Source organism: Pogona vitticeps, chromosome 2, assembly GCF_051106095.1.
Source record: "Pogona vitticeps strain Pit_001003342236 chromosome 2, PviZW2.1, whole genome shotgun sequence".
NCBI lineage: Eukaryota > Metazoa > Chordata > Lepidosauria > Squamata > Agamidae > Pogona > Pogona vitticeps.
In genome coordinates this window covers 89,366,758-89,384,432 of record NC_135784.1, presented here as the reverse complement: position 1 = coordinate 89,384,432, position 17,675 = coordinate 89,366,758, and the positions used below count along the sequence as shown (strand labels likewise).

General features: G+C 40.9%; 1 protein-coding gene across 1 annotated transcript in view; it reads right to left on the bottom strand.

Annotated features, from left to right (window-relative positions):
- Positions 1-17,675, bottom strand: part of ADAM19 (ADAM metallopeptidase domain 19) — a 75,118-nt gene that overhangs the window by 42,813 nt on the left and 14,630 nt on the right. The gene's annotated exons all lie outside the window — the stretch shown is intronic.

The window sequence follows — 17,675 nt, the reverse complement described above, 5'->3', positions numbered from 1 at the left end:
GGAAGGCACTCTTTCTGCTAGCCTTGGCTCAATATGACTCAGGAGACATTCTAAGGCTAACAGTGTCTCCCCTCTTCGCTCCCTTCATACTTTGTATTGGGGACACCTTAAGTACTTGCTTGCAGCCACAAGTACTCCATCGACAGGCAAAGGAGTCCTACTAAGTTTCAGGGGAAAATCCAAAGGCAGAAGCACTGAATTATTCAAGGTCCTGCTTTCCAAAAGAGAAGGAAAAACACTCTCATTCCTTTTCCTCTTTTCATTTTTCCCATTACTAGTGATCTCCTTCTCACTGGTTTTAATCAGAGCTTGCAGAAATTATTATTTTTTTTTACTGCAAAGCCCAGAATCCCTGAGACAACAATGGATGCAGGAGAATAGGATGAGGCTGAACCCGAACAAGACAGAAGTTCTGAGGGTGGGTGGCCCCGTGGCTGGTGGCTTGGGTGACTCTCTCACGTTTGGGGGGGTGACCCTGGCCGCGAAGAGTGGGGTCCGCAGCCTGGCCATATATTTGGACCCAACGCTCACCATGGAAATGCAGGTGGCGTCGGTAGTCCACACCGCCTTTTTCCACCTCTGGCGGATTGCCCGGCTGCGACCCTACCTTGACACGGGGGTGCTCACTACCTTGGTACATGCGCTCGTAATCTCAAGATTAGACCACTGTAACACGCTTTACGTGGGGCTGCCTTTGAAGCTGATGCGGAAACTTCAGGTGGTGCAGAATGCGGCGGCCAGACTCCTTACTGGAGTGAGAAAATACCAACATCTCTCTCCTACTCTGGCCATGCTGCACTGGCTGCCCATCCGTTTCCGCATTGAATTCAAAGTTCTAATGCTTACTTATAAGGCCCTAAATGGTTTAGGACCTCAATACTTGGCGGAACACCTGCTCCCACCAAGATCTACTTGGATCACCCGCATGAGTCAGGAGGTGAGGCTGAGGAGCCTGACGCCGAGGGAGACCCAGAGGGAAAAGACTCAAAGCTGGGCCTTCTCCACGGTGGCTCCTCTCCTCTGGAACAACCTCCCTCTGGAGATTCGCGAGGCCCCTATGCTGGGCACTTTCAAATCCCAACTGAAAACACAGATGTACATCCAGGCCTTCTCTCCTGTCAACATCTGATTTCTCTTTGCTTTGCTATTTATTATTTATTATATTCTGCACAGTATCTGTTATTGTTGAATGGTAATGTTTCTGTGTTTCCTTAATGTATTTATAATACGCTGTAAGCCGCCCAGAGTGGTAAAATATACCAGATGGGTGGGATATAAATCAAACAAACACACAAACAAACAAACGGTCATACTGTTGTCATCCAAAACACTGTGTTTTTTTTCAAGCATCGGTTTTAAGGAAAGGGAAATTATGCCTCAGTTTTCCCATGCCCAGAAGTAAGTAAAACCAATGGAAGGACAACCATACTCTCTCCCCAATCTGTCCCTGACAAAACACCCTCTATTTATCAATGCCATGAGAGAGGGAAGAGACATACTGTTGATGTTTCCACCACAGAGAGGAGACCGTTGACCAGTTGATATCTCCCTATCAACATAGCACATTTTTCTCTATCCTCGAGGTAAGATCCAAAACATGCTATGACCATTAGGACACTTTTTCAGGGTCCATAGGACTGCAGTCTTATTGGCATTAAAGTGGAAATGTGTTTGGTACATTAAATATGTTGACAAGATTGTTAATGTTAACTTTTGTCCTCATGAAAGCTTTTACCCTCACTGTTCTGCACCCTAGCAAAACTAATTGGGCTTCTCCCTTGTTCACCACTGCTGATACAGGTCATATCTTAAGCTGTAGGCTAAAAATGACAGCAACAAGGAATGGAAGACAAATATCTGTCTCATCTCTTGTTCTGTCATGGTCTAGACAGCATGAATCTTCAACAGCAATTTCAGACCATTTTCACTTTGGTTAACCTCCAGGGAAACGTCACAAGCAATGGACACAGAACAAGTGATCAGCTGTGCTAAGGTGAATGTAAATACAGTTAAACAAACAAACAACAACTAGTATATAATATCTGGAGGAGCACTGTGATTGAAATAGATTAACTCTTCCAGTATGGGTGTTCAGGTGCATAAGTGCAAATATGATTCACAATATGAATGTTGCACAGATGGTTGTTAAGTTGAGTAGTACCTTTGTTTGTAAATTAAGTGACTCCAAGTTCTATTATAATGAGAATTTTCTTTTAACTCCTCTTTCCCTGCTGTTCTTAGTTCTACAATTGCCACCACATTTCTTTTGGACATTTATAAACAAAGCTGAACTAAAGTCTGGTTCTTAAGCCCAGGTTAACAGGAAGAAAACGGAAGTATATTTAAGACATATACTGTATCTGTAGAACAGAGTATAAGAGAATGAATAATCTTTATCTTTGCCAAGAGAATCTGGGAAATGAACCTGTGGGAATGAGAGTTAGGTTTCCATAATGGAATGTTCAGCATCTTCAGTAAACTAGTCTCCAGAATTCTTTGGGGAAACCTATAATGCTTAAACTAGTATTACATGGACATATTTGTAATATAGATAACTCCCAAATGAAAGAGGGAGAAAAAAAGTACTAATCCACACACCCAGGCTAGCTGACATAAGCTAAGTGCTTGAGCATAATGCGAAATCTTTGGCCTTTGTAGACAAGGATTTGTCAAGGGAGAAGTAGAACAAGGTCATTCCAGTGCTGACCATAAAATCATTTTTCTCCCATGTGGTACAGGGATTAATTCCAAGAAATCATCCTTCCTCCACATAATAGATCATCTCTCATACAAACCACCCTTACCTTATCCAAATTCCCTATGTTTTTCTCTCTGTAACACTGAGGTTTTCTATCAGCTCCCTTGAACTTCGTTTTTACTCAAGCATTCTCTGATATTCCTCAATTCTTTGATATCCCTCAATGAATGAGTAGCCACTGAGTTACAGTTTGTGCCTCAGTAAATGCACAATGCCACTGAGGGCAATATATGCTTAATAAATATTGTTTATATATTCCCTTCATTGTTATCTTTCCCTCCATTTCCCTGTATTGTTTCCCACCCTACAATGTCATGCTTCAGACTACAAAGGAAGCAGGATGTAATGGGATTATTTACAGCAAACAAACAAAACTTTTCAATCAACATTTGACTCCATTAACACAAACGTAATACTATGGTAAACTAGAAGAAGTAACAAGTTTTGCAATGGTTAGAAGAAACCTATTAGTTTCCTTTTCCTTATCTTCTTTCTTTCTATGTCTCTCTGCACTACTCTTCTCTCCCCTTGTCTCTGGTCCTTTTTTGAAAGTCCCTCCTGGTCTGTCTTCTCTGTCCCTCTCAATGCTTTTTCAGCATTTCAGTTTACTTACTCTCCCCACCTCCCCTTTATCTAGAAGCAGGAATTTTCTCTCTGTTGTTCTCTCTCCTTGCTAAGTTTGAAGAACTGGGGAGCTGCAAATGGAAGCATTACATGGGGGTACATCGAGGCCCTCCAATGATAACCATATACCAGGCCTCCCTTTGCTTCTAAGGAAGGTTATGGGCATCTGTCACTTAGTGACTAAACATAGTGTTGCAGGCTGCAAGCACATCTAATTAATAAACGAGTATTAAACCTTTTAAACACAAAATGGTGTAGAAAGGGTCTGTTTAGATTCTGTGCCAAGTTTCACATGTTTAAATTTTACCATTTGGAGCTACAGAAGATACAGCAACACAGACACATGTTGTCTGTTATTGTAAACAAGACTGGCTTCAGAAGATGACAAGACTGGTCCCAATAGCTAGAAGAAAGCATATCACTCTCACCATGCTATCATCTCTACTTCGTACAGAGCATCCAAAGACATCAAATGCATCTTGAAAGAATTCTCAGTTTACTCGTATATGCCTTGCCTTGACCTACTGAGTCCACCATTCTCCAGGGCCTGCAATATCCTGACACTTGAACTGAATGCAACAAACAGATATCAACAGGTCTAACCCTTCTTGTATGTGTGCATTGTATTCAATTAATGACATTACTGTTATGGCTGAATTATACACACTTTCATACTATAAATCAGCCACTCTCAACTAGAGATGAGCAAGAATCTTGGTTCAGAGGTCCATGCTGATTCATACGCATGGCACCATATGTGGCGCATGTTCCCTTCCCCTGCCTCCCCAGCTAGATTCTCTACTCACAAGCCCACGGGCTCCTCTTCTCCAGCTGTTTGATCAGTTAAAAGCAGGAGCATGGGCTCCACTGCCCTGCTTCCTTGGTTGTTCGCCCACTCAGACAAGGAGGAAGGACAGGCAAATCCATCCTCCTGCCAGGAATTGGCCAAACAGCTGAGGAGGAGGAGGAGGAGGAGGAGAGAAGCATGTGCTGGCTGGTGAGTGGGTAATTGTCAAGGGAGGTGGAGGAAGAGAACCCACAGTACCTATGATGCCGTGTGTACGAACCAGCATGAACCTACGAACCAAGGTTTGTGCCCATCTCTGTTCTCAACCATTTTTTGGGCTCGGCCATAAACACAAAAAACTGTAAAAGAAATATAGGCTGAATCAGGATTGTATAAGTCTCATGGCGGTATGTGAAAAATTGTTTTCAGTCTGTTGCCCTTTTCAATCAGGCCAGGGGCCCCCAGGGGGGCATATGCCTCTCCATTGAGAATAGCTGATTGTAAACCAACAGCAAACTTTCTAGACTACAAAAGCAAAAAAAGACATGTAGTTGCAATGCATTCCATCAGGTGATGTGTCATTTACAAAAGCAAGAAAAAAGTATGAACATAAAATAAAAAACCCAATGACCTTATTTCACAAATTCCCTTAATTGTTAGGGCACCACATTTACCATTAATACAGTAAATGTTTCTGAATGTGGTTAATGAGTGTGGGCAAGGTGATGATGGCTTTGACTAATTATGGATGCAATCAATGTGTATGATCAGATAAACAACCACCTGAGACAGGGTGAGTCACATATTGTAGTATTTCCCTGGTAACAGAACATGTTCTAATTTCAGCTGGGACTAGAGGCCTGTACTGTATTAGCCTCTAGAATGGCTGTTATTGTGTCAGGAAGTCTCATGATACAGCCCAAAGCTGCATATATTCCTCCGATCCTTAGTTATCGTACTGCATGGAATACTGTTGTTTTTAAATTACCTGGTCTTCCCTTTTGCTGTCTTCTCTGTTTGTCTCTCTGTTTCTTTGCTTTAAGTAGCCCTCTCTAGTCCAGGACTAATTTGTTCAAAATTTATTGCCAAGGCTATGGCATTAAAACAAGGAAGAAAAAATACCTTAATAGCTACAAAACCACTAAAATAAAAACAAAGTAAAAAGAATACTAAAGAAATCCTTGTGGAAGACCTAACATTTTAAATAATGCAAAGTAGAAGTATTTAATGAAATGGAAATCTAACACCACATGACTACCAATACATTTCTGGTGGAAACTGACTAATGGAAGCACAATAGATTTTTTTATATACAAATTTGATAAATTTGAACTTGATAAATGAGAAGGACATGGAGAGCCTCTTTTCTCAGGACAGTGGCTGCTGTTGCCCTATGGCGCTACGGTGGTAGACGGCAGAGCAGCTAGTGCTAAGTGGCACCAAGCTATCAGAAAAGCCAGAGCTAAGAGACATTTGGTGGAAATAAGAGGTCATACATTAGCTATGGTCCCATCTATCTCTAGAGCAGGCATCCTTGCCCTTTTGTTGGCCACAGCCCTTCTAGGAGCTCTTTTCACGTTCCAGTGTCCCCTGTCAAATGAGGATACAACGTGAACATCTTTCAGTCTGTGACCCCCCTTCAAATGTGCCAAGGGCCCCCGGGGGTCCACGTGGCTCCTGTTGAGAATGGCTGCTCTAGAGAACGGGACTAAACTAATACGTTAGATGTGTTAATTAGCTTCTTGAGTGCCAGGATGTTTGGCACTCGAGAAGCTAATTAATAAGCATAATTAACAATGGCTATTCACTTGATGAATGGCCGTTTTTAATTATGGAATCATCACCATTAGGGGTTTTGTTTTGTTTTGTTGGCATTTGATTTCTTTTTGACTTCAGCAAACAATCTCACCTGTCCCCAAACTTTGTGCACTGAGTATATCCCTGAAATTTTGGAGAGGACTGTGTGCATCTGATGGAATGGGCTGCAATTTAGGAAAACTTCTGTCATCATCAATTTGTTAGTCTTTGAAGTGACACTGGTCTGTTTGTTTCAGGGTCAGCAAGACTGCATAGCAAAGGGCTTGCGAGGGAGAAAACATCACATCAACTCCAAAGCACTCCTTTCGAACCTGTTACGTTACCAACTTTCCAAGTGCTAGAGGTAGCCTTTACAGACAAAGGAACCCTTATCACTGTACCTGGAGCTACCTGCTACAATTTCACTAGGGTCTTAAAGACCTGGGTAGTTTCCAGTTAGTCCTTCTCTCTCTCAAGCACACCCAAGCACACTCTCTCAAGCACACCCAGAGTTCACAAAGGAGGTTTTCTCTCCAGTGTTACAGCTCACTTTTGTTTTCAGTATTGTTTACTGCTCAGAATACCTCAGTTGCTAACAAGGAGATAAAACTTCCAGGAAGTTTTAAGAAAGAGAGTTAGTTGAAGCCATCTGTGCATACTGCTGTTTCCCACCCACAGAACTCAGGTCACATTGGTTCTGGTTCACATCCCACATTCTGAGCCAGCAGGGAGTGAGATGTTTATATAACAAGACTAGATGGTCAGTGGCTGTGGACACTCAAGGACTGAGTGGGCTCTAGGAAATGTCCAGGGCCACATTTAGCTATCAGCCAGATTTATCCAGTGCCAATGGGAAGAGTCTCACTCGTAGACAAGTTGCCACTTATATTCCAAGATAAGCTACTTTGTCAGCCACATGTGTTGCTGACAGTGAAGAGACATATACTTAAAGTGATTGTGACACATGGGAGGCATGAACTATTGGGGGCTTTAGTAGACCTCTGTCTTGCCAGGAATAGCCCACACACCCCTCGGGCCAAAGTTGCTCACAGTTATTGTTTGTATACTCTTCACGAATGATTGTAAATCCTCACATTATAAAGGTGTGCTTGTACGCTTTGTTGATTTTCTATTACACCAGAACTTACAGGTTAAACAAAACAACAATTTCTTTTGTTTTTCGATAGCTAAACTGCTGCATTTATGATGTCACATGAAGATTATTAAAACAGATATTGCAAGGAAACCTGCACATTTGGGACCCTCCAGCTCTTGATTATGCACTCGCAATATTACCCATCACTAGCCCTACTTCTCTGAATTTCTCTTCAATGAACCAGATTTACTCTGTGATAAAGAGCAACTCCTTCAAATCCCTCCTAGGGCTGTCTTTTTATCTCTCCCTTCATTAACACAAGAAAATTAGTAAATGATCCTGTTTGTTATCTTGCAGATTTTTTCCCTAACATTACAAATAATTTTATTCCACAGAAGAATGAAATTAAACCATGACTGTTGAATTAGTAAAAGAGTAGTAAAAATCACAATATTTAGCATCAAAGCCATGTTGATAAAGCACCCCTTATTCTCGTCTGAGTACATCAAAATGTCTCTATGCCTGTTGGACCACACCTGAAATGCAAAGATGTTTCAATGTACCGTCATATAACACTCCTAAACCAATAATTTTGGAAAGTCTGTTTCTGCAGCCACAGCCATTTAAAGTGCTGATTGGAGCATTTTGCTGGCTTTTATGTTTTGTTTCTAATCTAATGTTTTATCTGCACTGCTTTGGAAAGGAAACTGTTCCTGTCGATAAGGTAAACTACACATTCGAAGCCATTTTTCAAACTGCTGTGATCACAAAAACCATCTGCCTTTAGCTGGTTCTCCTAAAAGTCTTTCCACCTGATCATGCACCTAAGTATACACCGGAGAAAGAAAACAAGCTCTGTCTATATATGAGAACTGGTTCCAAAGCACAGATATATAGGAAGAACAATTTGGGATGCATACAGTTTGAGCCTCAGCAGGTTTACTCACAGGAAAGTTTACACGGATTAAATGGAATTTATTTTTAAGTACATTAGATGATTTTAGATGATTTTCTTCCACAAAACTGCTTAAAAAAGAAGGAAGAGAGATTTGAATAATAAGTGCAGTAGCTGCAAATAATTTTTTCAATATAAATATTTCCTTTAAGCATTTGAAATGTTCTTAGGTCACCAATAGAAAAACCACAACACAGTCAAAACTGTCTGTATTTCTGGACTAGCGTTTTTGTTGGCACCCAGACAACAAAGGATCCCAAAGTATTAATTCCTAGGGATCTCTCATTAAACTTTGATGAACTGCTCTCAAATCTTTGGCTTTCCAGACATGAGACCATTTAAACCTCATGCTGAAGAGTAAACGTAACACACCGAAAATGAATGTTATACTCTGGATAATGTGTGTTCTTAGAGGTCTTATTTTCTATATTCCATACACATATTTTAAAACAATGAATACATTCAGAAATTTATGTGAGATTCATCATCACCATATGTTTCCTTGAAGAGGAGATAACTTTCGTTTAACAAAAAAGGAGTGGCTTTCCTAGCTTTAGATTATGCCACCAGGCTCTCTTGTTGATATCCATTAACTGAGGAGGTGTCTTGTTGCTGAATACACTGTACTAAATATATTGTTTTGGAATCTTACAATTTGTCACCTCTTTATTAGCGGACAGTGTCAAAGCTAGTTTTACTCCTTCTGCAGTCAGAAATATCTGTTGCATAATAGCATGAGAATTACAATTTGATCCATTTTCTAATACTAAGTTAACCTTATGGCACAACTCAGAATTAAAAATTGGGAAGACATTTTTGTGGAAGGTAATGGAGAGATAGGGAAGAATCGATTACTTTGGATGACTCAAGGCAAACAAATTAACCTATTTCTTCAGATGATTATTAGATACAATTTGCCAAATGCTGCTAAATGGCATTATTTACTATGACAGCAGTTCATGACCTCCAATTTTGAATATACTTACTGAACCAGTGCAAAAAAAAAAAAAAATCCTTAACATTTGTTTACAGCCAGAAGTGCCTACACAATGGAAATGATGTCATTGTCCATGGCAGACTGCCACTTCTCTGGAATGAAGTCATATACACTCCCAAATCACAGAAAGAAGCCTTTAATCAGTAGACATGTGCTGCTGTTATAATTGTGCAGACGGACCCTGCCCAGCAGGATTCCGACCATTATCAATAAATACTAGTTAATACCTATCATATACCAGGTTAGAGGCAAGTATGGAATGAATGATTAGTCTTATTAGGTCTAGTGGAAGATAGCTTTTGCTTCTGTGCCCACTATATCTAATATCTGGCATCCTATTCAACAGAAAATTATATTCTGTGTATACTGCACACCACCAACATATTGAAGTAAATCTGCTACTTGTTAGGATTGCACCTGATGTATCTCAAACATATACTCTGATTGTGTCCACTCACTTTTTTTTCTGCGTGCTTCAGACTTTGCTTTTAGGATTAGAGGAAAACATTTTTTAAAAAAATACATATATTTTTAAAAACTAGTTTGGTGAGAGTTACCTCCAAAGAACCACATAGCTTGAGTTTGTGCATATTTACGAGGAAGTAAATCTCATCACGATCAATGTGGTTTCATTCTTGGGTAAATGTGCAGGATGATAACCTTGAAGAAGGAAATTCCCTTGGCCCAGCAGTGACTCATGACTGAGGCAAGTGACTGTTGATCTTTCTGTATTCCATATAAACATTCATCAGCTCATCCTATCAGCTCCTATCATCCCTATCCCCTCCTATCAAACTATTCTGGATACGGATGCTGGGGATTGTGGTCTATCACCTCCAGAAAGTGCCGAATTGGGAAAGGCCACACCAAACCTTTGCTTTGAATGGATAACATGTGGAGATGGAGCTTGCCTGCTGCCAACAACAATGAGCGTCCTTCCATTGAAGCACAGTTGCTGGCTGAAAGCAGTCTGCTTTTGGCAGTCTTCATTCATCTGCTAGGCTCAGGAGCAGTGTCAGCTCCAAGAAGTGAGCAAGAGCCTGGCTCACAGCCATAATGTACAGATGTCCTAAAGGCTGTGTTTTCCTTCCAGCTCCATTCAGAGGTCTCTTGGCCCTGCTCCACACTCTCAATGATACCATTGTTCCGGACAAAGCCTCCATCTTAATACCATGGGGCTGGATCAGTGAAAGCGCTTGCAGTGAAGGGGGCTTCTATTTCATGGTGTTAAGCTGCATTTAGAGTGGGGAGTGTCAAATAGCTCATGAATGAGGCAGAATAAACCTTAAGTTAAAAAAAGAACACCATTGTGACATAAAATGGCAACATGAGACCAGACAGAAAGGCACACAAACACATATACCATAGATCTGTTGCCGTGTGGCTGTTCTAGAGATTTCATCAGTTCCTGTACCACTGAAAACCCCATGAGAATGGAAAATATATTCAAGTTTTATATCATGTCTACATGACCAGTCTTATCTATTTTAGGGAACTTTGCCATTCTAAGGCACATTAATTCCATTCCTTAAAATTGTAAATATAATGCATTCATTAGGCTCCAATACTTTGGCCATCTCATGAGAAGAGAAGCCTCCCTAGAAAAGACCCTGATGTTGGGAAAATGTGAAGGCAAGAGGAGAAGGGGACGAGAGAGGATGAGATGGTTGGACAAGTGTCATCGAAGCTACCAACATGAATTTGACCCAACTCTGGGAGGCAGTGGAAGACAAGAGGGCCTGGCGTGCTCTGGTCCAGGGGGTCACAAAGAGTTGGACACGACTTAATGACTAAACAACAACAAATAATGCAAGTATAATTGCAGTATAATTAGGGGAACAAAGAGTTGGGCAACACCAGATTAAAGAAACTGATGACTACTACTGGATTTTAGGCATGCCGATACAAACTTCTGTACACTTGAGTCACCTTCCCTCCCTCCAGCACAGTCACCCAATTACACAAGTATCATCAGAGGACCTGTCAGAGCCTCCGAACCTGGAGAATGATCAACTGCAATCTCCTCAGTGAGCCCATGCTTCACAGAAATGGCTCAAGCCCCCAGGACTCTCCACATGCAGGCAAGTCTTACATGGAGTGAAACTAGTATGTCTGGACAGAGATGCATCTTTGGCAGGGTCTGGGACCAGTTTTCTGCCCCTGTGACCCTCCAGCAGATGTATTGAACATGAACACATGTAGAAAAAATCTGAAGAAAAAACCCAAAGTCGTTACCTGTTTCAAAAAAAATGTTGGTTCTCTATTAGTTTAATTTTTAATTTTTGTGTGTGTTAAACATTGACGGAGGTACTGCAGCCAATGTAAATCACTATTCTACTATTATTCCTGAAATCCTCCTGTAATGACAACTCACTTTCATTTTTCTTGAGGAAAACTAGTTTTTTTGTTTTGGGTGGAGGGTCAGGGAAACCTGAAGGTGTCACTGGCAGGGGAAACGGCATTAGAGAGCACATACAGCCCCTGGAGCTACACTTTCATAGAATCATAGAAGTTGGAAGGGGCCTATAAGGCTATTGAGACCAACCCCCTGCTCAGTGTAGGAATACAAATCAAAGACTATCTGCCAGGTGGTTGTCTAAATTTCTCTTGAATGCCTCCAGTGTTGGAGTGCTCACCACCTCTCGAGGTAATTGATTCCATTGTTGTATTGCTCTAACAGTCAGGAAGTTTTTCCTAATATTTAATTGAAATCAGGTTTCCTGTAATTTGAGCCCACTGTTCCAAGGGACTTTTCTCAACCTTGCATTGAAGAGTGCACATATTTGCTTGAATTAACCCATTTATCTTCTAACAATGGGTTTTTCTCAGAGACGAAACAAATCACACTGCAAGTAAGATACGGAGGTGAGGAAAATCACTTGCTATGCAAAATATCTGTGTTTCACCCCTCAAGGGACCATCTCTCGTAAATATGTTCCCAGCATATTGTCCAGTTATTAGAATGACTGGAAATTTAAGTACCTGGGAAAGGAGTGGGGTATGAAGCCAACAAAGATCTCAGAAAATCCAGAGACACAAGCCTGCTTAATTAAAACCTACTCTTAGGGAATGGTATTTAAAGGTCTGTGAAAAACCTGTGTGAGAGCTATAGGGGCCGAGGAACAGATGCTATCTGTTTCCCCAATACCAGACCTAAATATTTTTGATCCCCAAGGTAGAAATCAAATCGCAGCTGCCTTCCTCATCTCCTGTTACCATTCAGACACCAATTCCTGATGTCACCTTTCTCCACCCCATGCCATGGTGTCACCAAAAGTAGGTTTCTTTATGTGGCTGAGTGGCAAACACAAGCTTTTGTTTAAGGGGATTTCTCTCTCTCTCTCTCTCTCTCTCTCTGAAGTGGATTACCTATTTACTTTAATAGACAGCTTTCAATTTGAAACATTAAAAAATAAGAGACACCCGATCTTTGTAGAGATTTGTCAAAAGGAGGTCAATTGCACACTATCAGCAAATTCTTCATTTGAAACCATCAATGTATCCCAAGGTCTTGCCAGGAAATTTTGGGAGGAGAGGAGGAATGTCTTTCCCTATGATGCATGACTGGCTTAGGACTCAAATCCCTCTCCTTCTGCCACTCCCATTTCTTCTGAGCACTGTGCAAATGCCTTCAAATGAGGGATAAATCAAATTTCTTGACCAAATCACCCCAGTAACATGACATTACCCGTTTGTTATGACAGAGAAACAAAACTGTCCCACCCATGTGAGATTGGAAATGTTCCACTCCTGCAAAATAATTAAAGCTTGGTGATGTTTAGCTGGCCTATGAATTTTGGAGGCTGTACATCACACATTCTCCATAATCTCCCTTAGGATAGATAGATGTATGTTTACCCATGTAATCAGAAATAAGATGCTCGCTGGTAGTTCTTGTATGAATAGTATAGGAATAGTTTTTTCCATCTACTTAATCGTATTTGCAAACAATTGTCTTTCCCCACCAAGACAGCTATGTTTCAAGAAAGTTCTGTACTGCTGTCAGAAGTACAAAGCACATTTAGAAAGGGTGAGCCATAAGTACTCTCCTGAAGTGTGCAGGACGTAAGTGATCAAGAGGGGACAATATAACAATACACAACCAATTCTTTTCACATATGGGATGCAAGCAGAGATAGACAGTCTCTTTTAAGTCGAACGAGAGTTCTTGATTTACGTATATAATTTATATCAAGCAATTTCCATCATTTTTAGTCACTGCACTTCTGAACTTTCTCAGGACCATGAGTCTGACCATGAAGTACAGCATCTTTTACACACAGCTAAGTAACTAAGTAACTAAGCTCCACGAACATGTCTCGGTGATCTGGGATTATGGTTTTAGTGTGGTGTCTGCAGAGACATCTCCCTGTAAACCGTCTCACTTTTCACTTAATCTGGGGTGCTTCAGAGGTACTACTTGCAGTTTATTTTGTTACATCTGAACTGCAGCAGTGCCCCACAGTGTGAATGGAGCATATCTGGAAGGTGATATTGGTCTGAAAATACTGTGTCACAATGACTGGAAGCATCCATTTGTACACCCAAGTCCTCAAACTAAAGAGAAAAACTCCAACTTAGGTAATTCATCTTAGATTGTTCTTTTATCACTTGTTCAGTCCTGCTGATTCCAGACATTTTGGTTCTCTTGGGATAGCTCTGAGCTGGAGCACCTGGTTGCAAAGCCAAGCCTGGGGAGTTTGATTCCCCACTGCATCTTCCTGGGAGAACAGCCAACCTGTTTACTTATTACCCTGTTTAAAAGCTGAACATTTCTGAAACATCTTCATGATCTGAAGAAGGGACTGGTAAACCTCCTTCTGAGTACTTTCTATCTAGGAAACTTTTGCAAGGGGTACTGTAAAGCTAGAATTAACTTGTGTGTGTTCTGTGCCATCATGTCAGAAGCAACATACAGCAATCCTAATAGAGCTTTCAAGGTAAGTGAGATATTTAAGGAGCAGTTGTACCAGTTCCCTTCCCCCACTGAGTTTCCATGGCTGAGTGGGGATTCGAACCCTATTCTCCAGAGTCCTAGTCCATCACGTTAACTTGACAGCACACTGTTTACCTCACAACCCTTCTATCTATAGAAAAAAAGGGCACTCTTTAAAATGTTTTCCTGTCAACTGCTTAGAACTGTGCGGTGAGGCAATACAGTCCAGAAAACAGCATATCCTCCTGCAAGGTAAATAAAGAAAAGGCTGGAAGGAAACATCCTTTCTGCATAGGAAATTCTGCAATGTTTAGAGCCAAGGAAGAGATAAATGAGAATCACTAGCTTCCTGGTCTTGCCCTCTGACAATGAAATAGCGATTAAGGAAGATGAGCTAAAATTTCCCAGGAACCAAATCTGTTTTTTCTGATTGTCTGTGTGACCTAGATAGAGGAAAAGTTTGGCTCCTCTTCTGTCATTTGCCTCCGCTAAGCACCTCTGCATGCAGGCAATTAACCAGAGAGTAACCACCCACTGAGAGGAAAACCTTAGCTATCCTCCATAGCTAGAGTTAAAATGGATCCTCACCTCTCTTCCTCCCAAGCATTAGACAAGCGGTGAAAAGGAAACCAGATAAGGCAGCCAATGAGAAACAGGAAGTGACCCAGTACTGTATCTCACTGCTCAGAACCCTGGGGCAGGAGGGATGCAAGGAAACCGTACAGTGCATTTGGCAGCAACACCATTGTGTCTTCCAAGATACAGTCGTTCTAGAATTAGGTCTTTGAACTGGGCTGAGAGCCAGGACATCATCAATTCACTAATTGACTATTGCATGTCTCAGCTGCCATCACAAACCAGTTTCACCCTGGCTGAAATATAAACACTTTTTTTCCATGGACAAAATTGTGGAGAGATACTGCATCCATGTGATGTAAAGCTGTTAGTTCAAATGCTCTGTTTGGCATATACATTTAAGGACAAACAACTGGTTAAATGGGAGAAACATGACTGGATTTCCTCAGATGGGACAGACTGCTTGCTCGCTTGCTTGTTTGTTGGAATTAGGAATAGATAACCATGGAACACTCCTACCACAAACTTTCTTGACTGAAACTAAAAGCAGCAAGAGGCTTTCTGCCACAGGAAAGGGAAAAGCTGGTCAACTTTCATGGATACTCCTTTGTTCCAATTGCTAGCGTCCAATCCTGATGCCAGTTGAGCTGAACAAAAATGTGCAGTGATCCCATAACAGACTGCATGCTATATGTAGTTTGACCCATACTGAATCCATTCAGGGGGTGAGGGATTAGTTGTGTACAATGTATTTTACACCCGACAATACAAGATACCATGGCCTAATGGAGAGGGTAGAGTTAGGACTCGGATCATTTCCTCTCCTTTATGACCAGCAAGGTCACTCCACTATTTGGATCTGAAATTAAGTGAGGGAGGTCCTTGAAAAAGGTGTGAGATGGGGGGGAGGGAGGTTACTAGATAGTTTTTAGACTACCAAAGTAACTCTCCTTTACAAAATGACAGAGCAGCAGAATATCCTTCCCCTCTGTGCAGACCTCCAATATTTCCCCCCTCAAAAGACCTGCTTGCTAAATACAGCCTTGTTTACACTTTAATCACAGCTTTTAAAACTTGCCATTTACAATCAAAGGCGACTTCTGTTTTACGCTCTTTCAAATAAATAAATAAATAAATAAATAAATAAATAAATAAATAAATAAATAAATAAATAAATAAATGCCTAGCTCAGTGGTTTAGGCATCCGGCTGCTAAGCCAGAGGTTGGGAGTTCAATTCCTCTCTGTGCCTCTGGTGTGGCCTTGGGCAAGCTGCAAAATCCCAGGTTGCCCCCAGAAGCAAACTGAGATATATACATATATTTTAAAGGCCAGAATAAAATGAAGGTTGTAAAAAGTATTCTTCTGAGTGTTCTTTACCTGAAAAGCCCTGAAAAGGGTTCCCATAAGTCAGAACTGACTGGATGGCTCATGATGATTATTCTTAGACATCACAGGCTATTCCTGCACTCTGGCCAAGGCTATTCCTTGAGCCTCTGCCCCTATCTTTTGTGATCCATCTGCCTTAGCTTTTCCGTTCTGCAGCTGCAAGGCTTCAGCATCTCAACAACTCATTTCACAAAAATAAGTGGAACTACACCTGGTGTTTGCAAATCTCTTGAGAGATTATATCTAACGGAGCGACCTTTTGTGGAACTGAATGTTGCTTGCACCTTTTTCAATGTGGGCAACCACTACTAGCCAAACAGAACTGAGAGTCAGTTTTAACAAGCTCAACATATCCATAGGCCTGTGTAACTCAAGTAGATTTTGAAATTATGGCAAAATGCAAACAGTGAACTCAACGGAGCTTATTTCAAATGAGATACGGGTAGAACTGTATTAAATGACTATAATCTTATAATCACTTATACAGGGAAAAGTTAAACCTTAAAGATCAAAATGTTCTCAGAAAACTAAGAAATGTTTTTTTCAGCTAATCTCAGGGTGTGCTCACGAGAGGAAATATATTGCAATTTAGACCTCTTGTTGAGCAATCACATGATGCAAACTGAAATGTACTCTAGCCTGGCTTTGATTCATGACCAAGGTGGACATATTTGGTCCAGCAATAAGACTTTTACTTTTCTTGTCTGGGCTGGAGTGATTCCCTGGGAGAGGGAAGGGTCACTTCGAGGGAGATTGCTACTGTTAAAACAACCCTTTCCAGTGCAATCAGGCATGGGCTTTTGCGCCCTAATTTAAACTTTGGTCCTAGTTGTACTCTGAAGCAAGTCTAGGCTATTACTTACTGTGCCTAGGCTAAACTGAAAGAAACCAAAATGTACAGATCTGTCGATTTTGCTTTATTTCAGCATTATAGTCAGAACTCTGCTCACAGTTTGTGTTTGATCCCAGCAGATTCTAGCAGCTAGCTCAAGGTTCACTCAGCCTTCCAACCTTAGGAGGTCAGTAAAATGAGTACCCAGCTGACTGGGGGGAGCCAATGTGTAGTCTATATAACTAAATTGTAAACTGCCCAGGTAGCGCTTTAAGCACTATGGGCGGTATATAAGCAGCACACTTTGCTTGCCCCCCCAACCCTAAAGTTATTCTAGTGGTTTAAGATCACTTTATTAAGGCCACCAAAATTGTTATGCACTTTTTACCTATTTCATCTATTTTTATATACAGCTTCCCTTTATGAATACTTTTTAAACAAGCATGTTTCTCCAATACTATGCATTTTGTACATTATTTTTTTATAAATACATGGCTATGAGTGCTAATTTCCCCTCCATTTTAAACACATTTTTGATGGAACTGCATCACAGCATTTGGAGATGTGTAAATTCTGAAGAATAACTGCATTTTGGAGCACTATTGGTTTGAAAATGAAAGCTACTTATGTTTGAATTTTTTTTAATGCAAACAAATTAATTGCTTCCCCATTACCTGAAGCTCTTCTAACAGCTTAAAGATACCACTCAAAGTTGCTAATATATTGAAAGGAATGCTTTGCCAATGATACGTTTATGACAGTGCTAGGCAAACCTATCTCATGAGTTGTAACCAACCTTAGGTGCTCCTGTCGCCTGACCTTTGTTGATATTGATGCAATTTAAATCACAATATGCTTTGAATTAATCACATTTTCATATAACTGTTAGCCTTTTTCTGCTAACAGACACCAATGTCATTGTGGAGTCTA